A 16,095-nucleotide genomic window follows, 5' to 3' on the forward strand; every position below is an offset into this window, starting at 1 on the left:
TAGTATAAGGAAAGTGCTGTTTGCTTATTAAATAAAACTAAGCAGAGCTTCATTATAACATAAATACCCGAACCCTGACACTCTCCACAGAGGGACACATCTTGTGAAGGGTGAACGAAGTGGCAGCTAGACTTCACAGCCTCCACTGTTGTCTTAACCATGTTACCTTGAGCATTTCTCCCTCGGTAATTTCCTGCCCCAGTTGAGCTCAGTGAAGGATTCCAGTACACTCTTTCCCGTGACACTTTTGATATTCTGACCGTCTGACCTTGTTAGGATCATAACCCAAAGAACAGCTAGGGGAGTTCTGAGATGTTTAAACAAGCTTTTGCTAAAGTTTGGGATAGCAAAAGGGAAAATAAACATCAAAATCAACCTGGATCCGGAAAGCCAATTGCCCCAAACTCTCTGTCAGTATGGACCATATGTATCCCTTATGCTGGATCCCCATCACCTAGTGAGAGACTGAATGAAAAAAAGTATCAACTTAAGAGACTTGAAGGATCAGTTAGAGTTAGCTGGGGAAAAAGTAGAGAGAAGAGGGCGCCTAAGTGGCTCAGTTGGTAGAGCATCTGCTTTTGGCTCAGGTCATGATGGAGCCCCCCATCGGGCTCCCTGCTTGGTGGGAAACCTGCTTCTCCCTTTCCCACTCCCCTGCTTGTTCTCTCTCTCTCTGTGTCAAATAAATAAGTAAAATCTTTAAAATTTTTTAAATAATTTTTAAAATATTTTATTTATTTATTTATTTATTTATTTATTTATTTATTTATTCCTGAGACACACAGAGAGAGGCAGAGACACAGGAAGAGGAAGAAGCAAGCTTCCCCTGGAACTCGATCTCAGAACCCGAGGATCCCTGGATCATGCTCTGAGTTGAAGGCAGACGCTCAACCACTGAATCACTCAGGCGTCCCAATGAAATCTTAAAAAAAAAAAAAAAAAAAAAAAAAAAGTAGAGAGGGATGCCTGGGTGGCTCAGCAGTTGAGCGTCTGCCTTCAGCTCAGGGCATGATCCCAGTATCTGGGATTGAGTCCTACATCCAGCTCCCCGCAGGGAGCCTGCTTCTCTCTCTGCCTGTGTCTCTGCCTCTCTCTCTATGTGTCTCTCATGAATAAATAAATGAATCTTAAAAAAAAAAAGTAAACGAGCATCACAGGAAGATGGAATAGCATGTGCAGAGTTCAGAGTCTGCAATGGACACTTGAAGACTTGGAAGAAGCCCAGTTGGGTTGGCCCACAGTGAGTGTGAAGAGTCTGCAAGTTAGGGCAGCAAGGTAGGCAGGTGCTAGATCATGTAGGTGTTTGGCTTAAGAGCCATGCTAAAATCTAAAGGTTTAAGATATTTAAAAAATTAAACTTCTTATATTGAGATAATTACAAATTGACATGCAGTTGTAAGAAATAATGAAAAGGCATCTTTTACACTCTTTATTCAGTTTTCCCAATGGCAGTGTCTTACAAAGTCATAGTATTAAATCACAGCTAGGAGATTGACATTGATACAGTCAAGATACCGAATATTTCTATTACCATAGATTGTTCATGTTGTGCTTAAAAGCCAGCTCCACTTAGCTCTCACCCCACCTTCTCCTTGACCCGGCAACCACTAATCTGTTTTCCATTCCTATAATTTTTGTCATTTCAGTAATGTTATATAAATGGAGTCACATGAAACATTTTGGGATTGGCGTTTTTCACTCAGCATAATTCTCTGGAGATTCATCTAGATTATTGTGTGTATCAGTATTTTATCCTTTGTTTTTATTGCTGAATAGTAGTCCAGTGTATATACCGCAGTTTGTTTAACCATTCACCTGCTGAAGGACATCCGGGTTGTCAGATTTTGGTTATTGTGAGTGAAGTTGCTATGAACATCTATGTATGTTCATGTTGTGTGTTATCACAAGTCTCTGTTTCTCTGGAATATATGAGTGTTGGGTCTTATGGTAGTTGGGTCATATGATGGGTTGATGGGTCATATGGTAGTTTTATGTTGAATTTTATTTATTTATTTTTGAGATTTTATTTATTTATTCATGAGAGACACACAGAGAGAGGCAGAGACACAGGCAGAGGGAGAGGCAGGCTCCATGCAGGTTGCCCGACGTGGGACTCGATCCTGGGTCTCCAGGATCTCACCCTGGGCTGAAGGCGGCGCTAAACTGCCGAGCCACCCCTGCTGCCCGTATGTTGAATTTTAAAAATAACTTTCTAGGTATGAGCTGAATTCTGCCCCCAACCCAAATTCATATGCTGAAGTCCCAACTCCCAGTACCACACAATGTTCACATTGTACTAGGAAATTGAGCATTTGAAGTGGTAATTAAGTTAAAATGAGGTCATCATGGTGGGCCCTAATCCAATATAACTGTATCCCTATAAAAGGAAATTAGGACACAGGCACACACACAGAGGGGAGATCATGTGAAGATACAGGGAAAAGATGGCCATTTGTAGGCCACGAGAGGCCCTAAAGAACCAACTCTGTGATGGAGATGTTGCCTAACACTGGGAGGGGGGGGTAGTCATTTTGCAATATGTACCAAATCAACACAGTGTACACCTAAAATTTACACAGTGTTATATGTCAAATATATCTCCATAAAGCTGTGAAAAAGAAACCCAATTTTACCCTTGCTTTGATCTCAGACTTCTAGCCTCTGGAATTTAAAAAAACTTGTATTTATTCATGAGAGACACACACACAAAGAGAAGCAGAGACACAGGCAGAGGGAGAAGCAGGCTCCATGCCGGGAGCCCAACGTGGGACTCGATCCAGGTGCTCTGGGATCACGCCATGAGCCAAAGGCAGATGCTCAACCGCTGAACCACCCACGTGTACCTAGACTCTGGAATTGTATGAAAATAAATTTCTGTTGTTTAAGCCATCCAGTCTGTGATGCTTTGTGATGGCAGCCCTAGCAAACTAGTATACTTTCAAACTGTTTGCCAGAATGGCAATATTCTTACCAGCAAGGTATGAATCCAGTTTCTTGGCATCCTCATCAGCATTCCTGTTGCTACTGTTTTATTTTAGCCACTCTGATAGGTGTATAGTGGTATCTCTTTGTGGTTTCAATTCACATTTTCCTAACAGTGAATGATGTTGGACATCATTTCATGTGTTTATTTGCTACATGTACATCTTTTTTGGTGAAATGTCTCTTCATCTCTCTCTTTTTTAAAAAAAAAAATAGTCTTATGTATTTATTCATGAGAGACACAGAGAGGGTGGCAGAGACATAGGCAGAGGGAGAAGCAGTCTCCTTGCCAGGAGCCCGATGTGGGACTCGATTCTGGACCCTGGGATCAGGTCCTGAGCTGAAAGCAGATGCTCAACCGCTGAGCCACCCAGGCGTCCCTATCTCTTCATATCTTTTGCCCATATTCTAACCGGATTGTTTTCATTTTTACTATTGAATTTTGAGAGTCTTTGTTGGATATGTTATTTGCAAATATTTTCTCCCACCTTAGCTTGTCTTTTCTTCTTTTTAACAGGGTCTTTCCCGGAGTTTTTCGTCTCTTCTTTTTCAAAAAGAATACCTTGTTGTCTGGAGAATGGACTGTTGAGGGATAAGAACGGATGTGAAGAGATGAGGTAGGTAATTTTTTCCTTGTAGTATAGGTGCTATGTGATGATGGCTTAATCTAGGTGGAGAGAGGGAAAATGTTAAGAAGTAAGTGGATTCTGGAAATATTTAGGCAGTAGAATAAGTAGAATTTGGTGAGGGTGAAGAAGAAGGAGGCTTTTAGGTTGACTTCTAGGTCTTGGGCATAAAGAACTGGATTGATGATGGTGCTCTTTATCAAGACAGAAGATCTTGTAGGAGGCACGAATTGGGGAGAACATTATGAATTTAATATTTTATTTTATTTTATTTTTTTAAGATTTTATTTATTTACTCATGAGACACACACACACACACACACACAGAGGGAGAGAGCGAGAGAGAGCGAGAGAGAGAGAGAGAGAGAGAGAGGCAGAGACACAGTCAAAGGGAGAAGCAGGCTCCATGCAGGGAGCCCGATGTGGGACTCCATTCACGGTCTCCAGGATCATGCCCTGGACTGAAGGCGGCTCTAAACCGCTGAGCCACCCAAAGTTTTTTATTTTTTTTTTCCGAAAATTTTTAATAAAGATTTATTGGAATACAGTCACACTTTGTTGAAATATATTTGACATATAATGTGTAAATTTAAGAGTGTAACTTATTTTGATAACATTATTTATTATAATTTGATTATCATTTTAGCAATAGTTAGCACCTCTATCATGTCACATAATGGTCAACTCTCAATTTACTTTTAAACATGCTGAGTTTGAGGTATCTCTATCAGTTAGCTATAACAAACTATCCTAAAGGTTGTTAGCTTCAAACAATAAGCATTTATTATTGTTCATAAGTCTAGGAGTCTAATGATTGGTGCCAGGTTCATCTGATCATTCATAAGCATGTATCTTTGGAGGACTGAGTGGTCAATTGGAAGCTGGCTTATCTGGAATGACCTCACTCACATGGCTGGCAGTTGGCTGGCTGGTAGCTGGGGCAAGTAGGGTGACTGGGCCACATGTCTCTCATCATCCAGCGGGCTGACCTGTGTTTGTTCATATAACAGTGGTGGAGTTCTGAGAAAGGAAAAATGTACTATGCCTTTTGAGATCTAAGCTTAGTATTTGCAGTTATTTCCACTGCGTTCTGTTGGCCAAAGCAAGTCACAAGACCACCCCAGATTCTAAAGGGGAAGTAGAATTAGCATGACCAATTCATCCTGGTTTGCTTATGACTTTTCTGGTTTTAGTACTCTAAGTCCTGTGTCCCAGGAAATTCCTCAGTTCTGGGCAAATTGGAATAGCTGGTCACCCTAAGTAGACTCCACTCTTTGGTGGGAAGAACTACAAAGTCACATTGCAAAGGACATGATTATAGGAAGGGATAAAAAATTGGGACACTTTTGTAATCAGTCTACCACAATGCCTATGAGAGATCCAAGCAGAAGTATCAGGTATCATTTGGCTCTTAGAAGAGAGATCTTCTGGTCTGGAGATAAATTTGGCATATAATTGTGTGTGTGCAGGTGTGTTTGTGTGTATGTGTATGATTATCTGGTATTTATTGAACAATTAAATGATGGATATTAATGCAAAAAATTATTTACTTTTAATCCTTACAAATTACTAGGAAAATATATATTATGTTCATTTTCACTTTACAAAAAGAAATAGGAGTTCAAAGTTTCTCAAGATAAAAGGAAAGCAAAGTAAAAGGAAACTGATGGTCAGGGTTAGAGATAGAAAAACTACCCAAAGCTGACGGATACCCTCAAAAATGGCTAATGAACATAGGGGGAATGTCCTGACACACTTTGATTAGGTTCTGATGGATCTGGTAAATTGTTAATATTCAGAATAATGAGTCCTGAGTAACTCAGAGAAAGTTAAAATATGTTCAGCATGCATTTCTAATTTAATTTCATTGTGGTCAGAAAACATACTCTGTAGGATTCTAATCTTTTGAAGTTTATTGAGACTTATTTTATGGCCCATATATGGTCTGTTTCTGTGAGGGGAATATATGTACTCAGAAAGAACACATATTCTGTAGTTGTTGGTAAATGTTCTAAAATGTCCATTAAAGTGGGTGATAGTATTGTTGAAAATTTCTATATTTTTACTGTTTTTGGTCTAATTATAGTAATTATTGAGACAAGGGTGTGAAAATCTTTAGTAATGATTGTGTTGTTTTCCCCTTTAATTTTATTGATTTTTTTTCTTTATGTATCTTGACATTTTTTTAGGCACATGCATATTTATGACTAATGTCTTCCTAATTAAATCTTTTAGTACTATGAAATGTCCCATTATGTCTCTGTTAATACTGTATCCTAAAGACTACCAAATAGGATAATAATATAGCCAGTTCAGTTCTTTCTATGATTATTGTCTGTAGGGTATTTTTTTTACCTTAAAAAAATCTGTCTTTTTTTTAAGAGGGAAAGTGCACACATGTGTACTAGCAGGGTAGATGGAGGGGCAGAGAGGGGGAGAATTCCAAGTAGGGTCCATGCCCAGCACAGAGCCCATTGCAGGGCTTGATCCCACAACCTCAAGATCATGACTCAAGTGGAAATCAAGAATCTGTCCAATGTCCAACTGACTGAGCCACCCAAGTGTCCCCAAACCTATCTGTCTTTAAAGTGCCATATTAGTGAGAGTCCAACCAGGAGACAAGCTATATAGTAATTTCAACCAGGAAAGTTTAATATAAAGAATTTTAAAACATTTTTAAAAAATATTTTATTTATTTATTTATTCATGAGAGACACACAGAGAGAAAGACAGAGACACAGGCAGAGGGAGACACAGGCAGCGGGTCCATGCAGGGAGCCTGATGCGGGACTTGATCCGGGGACTCCAGGATCACGCCCTCAGCTGAAGGCAGGCACTAAACTGTTGAGTCACCCAGGGATCCCAATATAAAGAATTTTTAAGTAAAATTTGGAAATGGAATAATGAGGAATCAGCTAGTAAGAAGTGAACAAAATTCTAAATAGCAGGTATTAAATGTCAGCCACTCTCCCTAAGGCTAAGATACGGTGACCAAGGAAGAGTTTCTCCCTCCTAATGCTTCCCACCTGCTTACAAAAGGTGAGAGATAGACTTTGTTGGAGATTGTGGGGCCATGGCCTACAGAATGGCAAAGAGATCAATGTGATCCTGCATTGACAGAACTTGATGAAAATCTACTCTCTGGATATTGCCAGAAACTTGCCCTCTGGGGTGTTGAGGAAAGTTGTTCATGCAGAGGGTGTCTTGCTAGGGGTAATTTCTGCTATGAAACTGCCTAAGAGGTGCTGGAAAAGCTGCTGTGTGTTGCTGACCACTGTGCACTGCAAAAACTGGGCACTAGAGAAGTTGATAGTGCTAGGTATCTGCTGAGAGAGCACTCTGTAACCAGGAAATAAAATTCTCTCTTCCTGCACTGTTTTTTCAATGCTCACCATTGGCAAAGCTTAATATTGTGCCAGGTGGTAAAGAGAAGATTTTTTAAATTTCATAACACACACACACACACACACACACACAGAAAGAGACAGAGAGAGAGAGAGAGAGAGAGAGAGAGAGAGAGAGAGAGAATGAGAGAGGCAGAGACATAGGAAGAGAGAGAGAGAAGATTTTTAAAGGGCCTGGCTCCATTTGTACAGAGCCTGCAATAAAATACGAATTTGGGGCTGGGAAGCAATATATTGATAATTGGTACAAGTGTGTCTCTTGTAGGAAGTATATAGTTGGGTCTTACATTTTTGTTTGAGTCTGATGATCTCTGCCTTCTAATTGGAGTATTTGGTTCATTTATGTTTAATATAAATTATTGACAGATTTGGATTTAAGTCTATCCTTTTATAATTTGTTTTCTATTGGTTTTATGAGTTTTTCAAATTTTTTTTTGTTCTCTGTTTCTATTTTTTCACTTTAAAAAAGTAAGTTCTACACACATTGTGGGGTTTGAACTCATGACCTTGAAATCAAGAGTTGCATACTCTACTGACTGAGTCAGCCAGGCTTCCCTCACTGTTTTCTTGTAAGTCAATTGGATATTTTTTAGAATTCCCTTTTATTAATTAAAAAAAATTTTTTTTAGATAAAACTCACTGGACAAGTGAGTCATTTAACTTTCTCTTTCTTTTTAAATTTTATTTATTTATTAATTCATTTATTTATTCATAAGAGACACAGAAAGGCAGAGGGAGAAGTAGGTTCCCTGCAGGGAGCCTGATACAGGACTTGATCCTGGGATCCTGGGATCATGACCTGAGCTAAAGGCAGATGCTCAACCACTGAGCCATCCAGGTGCCCCATTTTATTTTTTATATTGGCTTTTAGTTATTTTTGTTTGCAATTTTGTTTCAAATGGTTGCTGTGGGAATTACAATATACATCCTTAAGTTTTTAGAGTCTACTTAGAGATATGGTACCACTTCACATAAAATATAAACATTTTGCAACCATACAGTTTCATTGACCCCAATCTTTTATACCAGAGGTTGATGAAGTGTGGCTTTTAGGCCAAACCTTGCTCTGATTGCTTTTATTTAATTTTTATACAACTACAGCCATTCTTTTATATGTTGTCTATGCCTGCTTTCATATTATGATGGCAGAGTTGGATAGTTGCAAAAGAGACCATATGGTTTTTAGAATTTAAAATATTTCCCATCTGGACCCTAATAGGGAAAGTTTGTTGATTCCTGCTTTATGCTACAGTTGTCATGTCTATTAATATAAATACGCTATAAATACCACAATACTGGGCAGCATGGGTGGCTCAGCGGTTTAGCACTGCCTTCAGAGCAGGGTGTGATCCTGGAGACCTGGGATCGAGTCCCATGCCAGGCTCCCTGCATGGAGCCTGCTTCTCCCTCTGCCTGCGTCTCTGCCTCTCTCTCTCTTTCTCTCTCTCTTTCTGTGTCTCTCATTAATAAATAACTAAAATCTTAAAAAAATAAATACCATAATACTTCATTATGCTTTTTATTTAAATAGTCAGAAGTACTTAGGTAAATTAAGAGAAAAAATAAGTCTTTTATATTTATCCATATATTTACTCTTTCTGGTGCTCTTTATTTCTCCCCAAAGATCTGAATTTCCATCTGGTATTATTTCCCTTTAGCCTGAATTTTCTTTGTTAGCATTTCTTGTGGTATTGTTCTGTTGGTGAGTTCTTTTAGTTGTCATTTATATGAAGAATTCCTATTCCCTTTCATTCTTAAAGGATATTTATGCTGGTTATAGAATTTTGACTTGGAAGGATTTTTAAAGATTTTATTTATTTGAGAGAGAGAGAAAGAGAGCAGGGAGGGGCAGATGGGGAGGGAGAAAGAATCTGAAGCAGACTCCACACTGGGTGCAGAGCTCCATGTGAGTGAGACTTTCAATCCCACTACTATGAGATCATGGCCTGAGCTGAAACCAAGAATTAGCCACTTAAGCAACTGAGCCACCCATGCCCCTTGAGTTGGAATTTTATTTTTTAGACACTTTAAAGATGTTGTATCACTATCTTCTAGCCTCCATTGTTTCAGATGAGAACTTAGCTATTAAATATGTCCTTGTAATAGTGAGTCATTTTTTTTTTCTGGGTGCTGTAAAGATTCTTATCTTTATCTTTGATTTTCAGCAGTTTGACTGATATGCTGAGGTGTATTTTTTATTTCTTCTGCTTGGTTTTTGCTGAATCTTCCTGAATCTTCTTGAATTTGTGTCTTCACCAAATTATGAAACTTTGGAGACATTATTTATGACACTTTTTTGGCTTCTTTCTCTCTTTTTTGGTCACTCTCAAGTTCTAATTATATGTATTGAGATTGCTTGATATTATTTTACAGGTTTCTGAAACTCTTTTCAATTTTTTTCTCTGTGTTTTCAAACTAATAATTTGCAGTTTGCTGACTCTTCTGCCATTTCAATCTGTCCATTAAGTGCAGTTTTTATTTTGTATATGTATTTTTTTCAGTGCTACGATTTCTATTTGGCACTTTTTTTTTTAAGTTTCAGTTTATTTTATTTATGATAGTCACACAGAGAGAGAAAGAGAGATAGAGGCAGAGACATAGGCAGAGGGAGAAGCAGGCTCCATGCACCGGGAGCCCGACGTGGGATTCGATCCCGGGTCTCCAGGATCGCGCCCTGGGCCAAAGGCAGGGGCCAAACCGCTGCGCCACCCAGGGATCCCTTGGCACCTTTTCATAGTTTTGTTTCTTTGCTTAGATTTTCTATTTATTCATCTAGTGTTGGTCTTTACTGATTGCAGCTCATTTATTGGTTGCAACTTATTATTGTGAAATGAAATTGGAAGTTGTAATGCCTAGCATTAAAATATTATTTTTTAAAAAAGAAAAAGCAATATATGCATCGTGAATACCTTCTTTTGTGGAAAATTTGTGTGTGTTTAGTTGTTTTGTAACATGTGTTTCTTACTGTGATTATGGTCTAAATGTTTGAAAGCCATCAGCTAGAAGGTAGATATAGAGTGGGATCTATTTCAGTAGAAAGACCTTGAGTTCTTAGAGCCAGAGTTTCCCTGAGAGAAACAAATCTATGTACAGATGTGTATGGGGGCTAGAAACACTTGATTGCTATTTGCTGAAGCTTGGCTCTCTGCCTGTTGTTAAAACATTAAAAACATTAAAGTGGTGTTTCTTGGACTTGGCTCAGCAGTTCCCAGGGCAGATTAAAAGCAGATTTCTTTTCCTAACAGGTGCCCCCAGGTCATCTCTAGGCAAAGAAAAGTTTGGGAACAGAGGCCCACACTAGAGATAATCTTCTGAGAAAGAAATGGTAATGGCTACCATTCTTTGAGCTTTGTCTTCGAGAACTGAAACCAGAGAGATTTAGTAATCCACAGCTTGGGAATGATAGACCAGAGACACCAGTGAGGACTGTCTGACCCTAGGCCCTAGCTCTGAACCACTGAGTGGAGCAGTCTAAAACACCAAGTCTGCAAAGAGCAGGAAGTGGGTTACCAATCACTGGCTTGGCTGGATTCCACTGTTAGCTGTGTGACCTCAAGCAATTTTACAAGTTGTCTGGGTTTTGATTTTCTTCTCTGTAAATGAAGGTCTTATGACACTTCCCTGTCAGGTTTTTGAGGGGTGTGGACTGTGTTACATGCTGGGCAAGTGTTAATTAATATCTGTGTTCTGTCCTTTTATCATGCTCTGTCCTTTTCTCAAACTGGGACTGTAATGAGAGGTGCTGGGGAGATGAGAGGCCCTTTTGCAGCCAAACATGGGGAGAGAGGAGCTTAAGAGGTAAGAGGAGCATGCTCTGAGACTGCAGGCCAACTTCAGAGGCTGGCAGACAAGGAAAGGAGAATGTGGAGGGCCTGTTTGCCTGGGAAGGCTGTTGCGATGAGCTGCAGAGGGCCTTCATGAGGCTTCCCTGAGCCAGTGATCTTCATGGGTTCAAGGCAATTGGCTTTTGACTTGGTTGAATTGCATTACCACGGTCAAGGTGTTCCGTTTCCTCACTGGGGTGTTCTGAGGGTTTTTATTTTGAAGCATATCAATAGTATCAAGTGAAATTGTTGAAGGAGGGCAAAGAATCATTTGATTACTTAATTTTCATGTTTACATAGCATTTGTTTTAAAGTAGTAAGAATCTAAATTCCAAATGTGGTTACAAAATCAGCCTCCACTTAAATTCGTAAGTGCATTTTAATGAAGCTTAATTTTAAGGCATACATTTGCATATTGGAATTTGCTTGAGCCAACTTTTAGAGTATGATCTCCAGAGCACTAGTTTTCTAGTGTTTTGAGAATGTCGCAGTTCTTTCTAATTGCTTTTTATGGCCTGGAAACCTTAGCTCAATTGGTATAAATCTTAGCAAAATGGAGAGGATCCAAATTAAACATTAGTTATAATACAGCACTTTTATAAGTCGTTCTTAGAATGTTCTTAGGATACCTTCGAACCCAAATGTCACCATTTTAGAATAGTGTGTTAAACATACTTATTCTACAGCTCATCTGTATTTAAATCAATAGGCATGAGATCTTAAAATAGCATATGATAATTTGCCAAGTGAGAAATAGATGGCTTCCATTTTCTATTAATACCTTCATGCAAAAATTAAGCTATATTAATACACTTATTACAAGTCTAACAATTTCAGAGGGGCTTCTATAGTTATATATATATATATATATATATATATATATATTTTTTTTTTTTTTTTTTAAAGATCTTATTTATTCATGAGAGACACAGAGAGAGAGGCAGAGACACAGGCAGAGGGAGAAGCAGGCTCCATGCAGGAAGCCTGATATGGGACCCGATCCCAGGACTGCAGGATCACGTCCCGGGCCGAAGGCAGATGCTCAACCGCTGAGCCACCCAGGCGTCCCGCTTCTATAATTATATAAAATGAGGTTGATTTATTTTATTTTATTTTTAAAAAGATTTTATTTATTTATTTGAGAGAGAGAGAGAGAGAGAGAACGAGCGGGGGGACAGGCAAAGGGAACCCAGCATGGGGCTCAATCTCCAGACCCTGAGATCATGACCTGAATGGAAGGCAGATGCTAAACCAGCTAAGCCACCCAGGAACCCTGATTTGTTTATTTTAAACTTTTATTAATTGTGAACTATAACACACAGAGAAAAGTGCATGGAACACAAAGTATGAATAATTATAAAGTAATGTAATTACAAAAAGCCATGAAAACGCCACCCAGATCAAGAAATAGAACTCTGCTCTTACCCTGAGTACCTTTTCCATGTGTCCTATCTTGATCACCTCCTTCTCAATCTTCCCCTTCCACCTAGGTAACAATTACCCTGATTTTTATGATGATCACGTCCTTGATTTTTTTTAAAGATTTTATTTATTTGAGAGACAGAGAGAGAGACAGAGAGCATAAGCAGGTGAGTGGGGCAGAGGGAGAGGGAGAAGCAAGCTCCCTGCTGAGCAGGGAGCCCGCCACAGGCTCAATCCTAGGACTCCAGGATCATGACTTGTGCTGAAGGCAGACGCTTAACTGACTGAGCCACTCAGATGCCCTCACTTCCTTGATTTTTAAAGTTTTGCCTGTTTTTGAATTCTATACACAAATAAAAAAATACTAACAAATACTGACTTCACTACCCAGCTTGCTGACACCAGTGCAAACCTGGCTGGGTAGTATAGTCCCCAGGGAGGCACATCATATATGCAACTGAGGCATCCAAACCATAATCTTGAAGTTGGAGCTGTAACCCCATGTATATGGGGACCTCCCTTAGCCAGCCCAGGCCTTTTACTTAGCTCACAATTCTGCATATCCATGGCCCATCAGCAACACTCTGAGGCTTTGTTTTCCTAATATCAGTCTGAGAAAAATCTTAGTCTCTTGATTTTTAAGTGACTCACCCCATTTCTTATCCCCTTAGTGTCATCTATCAAAGCCTAGACTCCATGCTAGATAATGTTCCCCAGCATGGTAGTAATTTTTTTTTCTCATTCTGTACTCAATCTTTTGTCTTAGAACATACCAAGGTATTAAAATATTATTTAATGCTACAGAATGTATTCTTTTATATGTCTCTTTTGCTCAATTCCTTGTTTATAAGATTCATCCATGTTGTATGTATAGCTGTAGTTTGCTCATGTTCACTGCTGTGTAATATTCCAGTATGTAAATATATCATTATTTATCCATTGTATTACTGAGGGACAGAGGATTGTCTTCATTTCTGGTTAAGAATATTCTTTGGGGGATCCCTGGGTGGCGCAGCGGTTTGGCGCCTGCCTTTGGCCCAGGGCGCGATCCTGGAGACCCGGGATCGAATCCCACGTCGGGCTCCCGGTGCATGGAGCCTGCTTCTCCCTCTGCCTGTGTCTCTGCCTCTCTCTCTCTCTGTGACTATCATAAATAAATAAAAATTTAAAAAAAAAGAATATTCTTTGGCATGTCTCCTGGTACACACATGTATACATTTGTGTTGGATAGGTACTGAGAATTGGAATTGATAGATCATAGGATATATGTGTTGTACGGTTTAGTAAGTAATTCTAAACTGTTTTCCGAAGTTGTTGTAGTGTGCATTTGTGCAACAGATTTTATTATTTATTTTTTTAAAGGGACTTATTTATTTATTTGAGAGAGAGAGAGAGAGTGTGTGTGAGCAGAGAGAGGGGCAGAGAGAGAGAATCCTCAACCAGACTCCCCACTGAGTGTGGCAGGGTACGGGGCTCGATCCTATGACTCTGAGATCATGACCTGAGCTGCAATCAAGAGTCGAATGCTTGACTGACTGAGCCACGCAGGCATCCCTTTTTTTAATGATTGTGCAACAGATTTTTGAAAAAAGTTCAATATGGAGAAATAAGGGGGAAATATATCCTTCTTCAGTATGCATCTGTTGATTTCTGTCTTCAAGAACTGTCTGCTCTAAGAGATCAGTGTAGATGGGCTCAGGCGCAAATGAAGTGTTCCACATTTAGTATTGCTCCCTTCAAGTGCTGCTGGTGGCTTTTCAAGGAAGACTAGTGTGATTATTGATTGATAAGACACTGGTAGATAGCTGGGTAGGTGTCTTGCGCAGGAGCTAATGGTTCTTTTCATAGCTCCTGTGCTCTGCCCAAAGCAGGAGGCCCCTTTGAAGGTGGCTTTTTAAAATACCTGCTTACCTTGGAAATGTACTCACTCCTGGGGTATGAGTTTTGCTCTGAGCGTTTCTCTTTTCTCATCTGATGTTTCAGTTATGAAGGAAGGCCTCATTTAAATTCCCTGCCCTGAAGGCGTATAGGTGGCTCAGTTGGTTAAGCATCTGCCTTTGGCTCAGGTCATGATCCTGAGGTCCTGGGATCCAGCCCTGCATTGTTAGCAGGCAGCAAGGAGCCTGCTTCTCCCTCTCTCTCTGCCCCCATCCTCACTCGTGCTCACTCTCTGTCACTCTGGTCTCTTTCTCAAATAAATAACAAAATCTTTAAAAATAAATTCATTGCGCCAAAATCATATGGCTTGTTGATTTGTAGTGACTAGATCAAGAATGATTCAGGGGAGTGGTTTCCCATTTTTTTAGCATGACAACCTATTTAAACATTTTTTTATTATGGACTTTTCTGAACGTAGACATTCTATGGATGTGGTAATGGCATTCTGTTTTATGTTCCTTTTTAAAAAGTGCTGGATTGTTTACAATATCTCTACCTCCAGCCCTCCCCAGCACCACCCATATTCTGTAGCAAGCTTCATAATTTTTTTCTTTTTTTTTGATAATTTTTTTCCTAAGAATACAAATGAAGGTAGTGGAGTGGAAACACGGGGACATGAAAGATGTTTTAACTGTGGGTTCCTGTCTTAGGTCTGCTTCTGTTGAGATAGTGCCTTGGGCAAGCCATTTAGCCTCTCTGATTCTCTATTTATTTAGTTCCTAAAATATACAAATAGGATAAGATAATTTTTAAAAAGATATATTTATTCACGAGAGATAGAGCACACATGCACATAGGGGAAGGGCAGAGGGAGAGAGTCTCTGTGGGGCTCGATCCCACGACCCATGACATCATGACTTGAGCTGAAACCAAGAATCTGACACCAAACCGACTGAGCCACCCAGGTGCCCCTAGGTCAAATAATTTTAAGGCCTTTTCTGGATCCCAAATCTAAAAAGTTCTCTTATGGCTCATAAATAAGCTCGCCTTGATGTTTCCTTTAGGTTAAGGATGTAACATTGGCCTAACACACAGTAGAAACCCAAACCAACCTGACAAAAGAGGGTTAGGACCCTTTTTGGTGAGTCAGAGGGAGAGCAAGGACTGGATACACTATGGCAGACTCAGAATTAAGAATAATGAAGCATAGGAGCTCCTTGTCAAGGTGTTTTGCAAGATTTCCCACACCAGCAGGTTTAGAACAAGAACCAAGGCCCAACATGTTTTTCCTTCTATAGACCTTTGTAAACCTTCTAAACTCTATTCCCTAAGTCAGCAGGATCTAAGTCACAGTTCAGGATCTAAGGATGGCTTTTTAAAAAAGATTTTATTTATTTATTCATTAGAGACACGAGAGAGAGCTGGAGGCAGAGACACAGGCAGAGGGAGAAGCAGGCTCCCCGCAGGGAGCCTGATGTGGAGCTCGATCCCAGGACTCCAGAATCACACCCTGGGCCAAAGGCAGGTGCTAAACTGCTGAGCCACCCGGGGATCCCCAAGGATGGGTTTTACTTTTTCAAATGGTTGAGAAACATAAACATATGAATAGTACTTTGTTATACCTGACAATTATTATTATTATTTTTAAAAGATTTTATTTATTTGAGAGAGAGTGAGAAAGAGCAATCACGAGCAGGTGTGGGGAGGAGCAGAGGGAGAAGCAGACTCCCCACCAGGCAGGGAGTCTGACAGGGGACTCGATCCCAGGACCCCAGGATCATGACTTTAGCAGAAGGCAGATGCCCAACCAGCTGAGCCACCCAGGCACCTAACATGTGACAATTATGTCAACTTCAAATTTCAGTGCCCATCAGTATAGTTTTATTGTAACATAGGCTCATTAATTTATATAGTATCGGTGGCTACTTTTGTGCTATCGCGGTAGAGTTCGGTTGATGT

General features: G+C 39.8%; 1 long non-coding RNA gene across 2 annotated transcripts in view; it reads left to right on the plus strand.

The window, feature by feature from the left end:
• The first annotated feature begins 3,497 nt into the window (after nucleotides 1-3,497).
• The window catches only part of LOC118350466 (uncharacterized), a 145,649-nt gene continuing 133,051 nt past the window's right edge, over nucleotides 3,498-16,095 (plus strand). For both annotated transcript variants that reach the window (XR_007408524.1, XR_004804320.2), the window contains exon 1: nucleotides 3,498-3,599. This is a non-coding gene — a long non-coding RNA (uncharacterized LOC118350466). The remainder of the gene's footprint in view (nucleotides 3,600-16,095) is intronic.

This window comes from Canis lupus, chromosome 36 (assembly GCF_003254725.2).
Source record: "Canis lupus dingo isolate Sandy chromosome 36, ASM325472v2, whole genome shotgun sequence".
Lineage (NCBI taxonomy): Eukaryota > Metazoa > Chordata > Mammalia > Carnivora > Canidae > Canis > Canis lupus.